The following is a 2,482-nucleotide window of genomic DNA, read 5'->3' as shown; positions in this document are numbered from 1 at the left end:
CCCCCAAACCAACTGCCACAAATGACACCCCTGGACCACACAGTAGCTCAGATTTGAACCCTTGTTCTGTTTCATGACAGAGGTAGATCCTTCCCCTTGTCAAGGACAATAATAATTGTTGTAGAAGTTTTGCTCCCTCATCTGCAGAATTTTGATAATTCAGGATGCTGGCTTCTTCATTTTTTTTTCCAAGGAGCAAGCTCCAGTAAAGATACCCCATTGATTTACAACAAGCCCCAGAAAAGATACCCTAGTGATTTACTACAAGCACTAGTAAAGATACCCCATAGATCTACCACAAGCCCCAGGAAAGATACCCCATTGTTTTACAACATGCCCTTGTAAAGATACCTTATTGATTTACTACTGTCCCCAGAAAAGATACCCCTTTGATTTACCACAAGCTACAGTAAAGATACCACATAGATTTACCACAAGCACCATAAAGATACCTTAGTGATTTACCACAAGCCTCAGTAAAGATACCTCATTGATTTACCACAAGCCTAAGTAAAGATATAGTATACGTGATGTACCTCAAACCCAAGTAAATATACCTCATTCATTTACCACAAGCCCCAGTAAAGATACCTCATTGATTTACCACAAGCCAAAGTAAAGATACATCATTGATTTACGACAAGCAACAGTAAAGATACCGCATAGATTTACCACAAGCACCAGTAAAGATACCACATAGATTTACCAGTACTGATTTAGATATTTATATCCTAGTACATGTAATTTACCACAAGCTAATAATGACGTCCCAGGGGAAACAACTGGAACCAACGAAATGGTATAAGTTATCTCCGAGTTATGGCCCTTCTCTCAGACTGCTGCTGTCCCCCTCCCCAATGGCTACGTGAGCAGTGATTTAATTCAGACCCACGTAATGTCAAGCAAGTGTCGGTGATACGGGGTCTAGATGGGTGGTCACTGGGGTGTGTCCTTAAGCAAGACTTGACAGCCCTAGCTCAAAATACAGGGCGCTGCACAGTGGCGACCGACAGTGGCATGGTTGTAAATTTTTCTGTACTGGCGTAATAGTATGTATGTATGTATGTATTTGTGCATGTATTTAATGTACGTATGTATATATGTACGAGGGCTGTCCCACGGAAAACCGGAAAAGGTCCTTAAAAGCAATAATCTTTATCCTATTTATTATAATAAAAATGTCACACATCATACCTCAACATGTGCTTTATTTCTCAATGTAATCACCATCCTGCAGGACGCTTTTTCCCCATTGCTGGATCTGGGAGAAGATACCCTCCCTGAAGAATTTTTTTGTCAAGAGATTTCACATAATCTTTCACGGCTTCCACGAGGTCTTCGTCGTCGGTGAATCGCTGTCCAGAAATATGGCGTTTCTTTGATCCAAGAAGGTGAGGGGGCCAAGTCAGGACTGTGAGGAGGGTGTGGCAGAACTTCCCAGCCGAACCTTTGGATCCAGTCTTTTGTAGCGTTTGCGGTGTGTGGCGTTGCGTTGTCATGCTGCACCATGACCCCGCTGGACCACCGGCCTGGTTTTTTCCACCCCACAACCCCTCTCAACTAATTAAGAGTCTGGCAGTATCTGTTAGCATTAACAGTTTGTCCTGATTCCAGTTTGTCAAGAAACAGAACACCCTTAGCCTCCCAGAAAACCTTTCGGGAGAGGTGAAGACATGTGCTTCCAAACCTTTGAATCCCTCTTCATCTCAGGGGTCATGTGGTGTATCCAAGTCTCATCACCTGTACTAATGCTTCTCATGAATGCTTCATCGTATTGTTGAAGGTCTCCAGATGCTTTCATGACTTCCTTGACAGCTTTGCGACAACGATTCAACAAAGTCTGAGACACTTCAACACGTTGCGTCTTGTGGTCAGCTGTCAGCTCTATTGGGACCCATCGAGCAGAGGTCTTTCGATAGTGCAGCTCATCAAACACTATCCTATGGACAGTTGACTTTGAAATGTTTAGCAACTCGGACATTTCGCGAATTTTTAGGCGCCTGTTTGTTTGAATGAATTCGTTAACTTGGCTCTTGCTGTCCTCAGTCTTGGCAGAAAAACAAGGTCCTGGGTGAACTTTGTCATTGACATCCGTATGCCCAGCTTTGAACTTACTACACCACTCATGTAGCCTACCTGTGACTTTGCCATTACTTTCCCCCCGTAAACTGACTTAATTTCAGTGTGTATTTCTTTACGTTTGAGACCTTTTGCGGTCAGAAACCGAATGACAGACTTCACTTCTACCCTTGACCAATTTTCCAAGGGGGTAGCCATCTTTGGAGAACTGTTGTGTTCGTTTGATTTGTGCGATGCTCATGGTGCTCAATCGGGAAATTCTTAAATGATTGTTTTATAAGTGTGCGTTCACAGAATGTGAAAATATTAAATAGTTTTCAAATTCCGGTTTTACGTGGGACAGCCCTCGTATGTATGTATGTATGTATGTATGTATGTATGTATGTATGTATGTATGTATGTA

Source organism: Aplysia californica, unplaced genomic scaffold (assembly GCF_000002075.1).
Source record: "Aplysia californica isolate F4 #8 unplaced genomic scaffold, AplCal3.0 scaffold00220, whole genome shotgun sequence".
NCBI classification, from domain to species: domain Eukaryota; kingdom Metazoa; phylum Mollusca; class Gastropoda; order Aplysiida; family Aplysiidae; genus Aplysia; species Aplysia californica.
Note: the sequence above shows the minus strand (reverse complement) of the source record.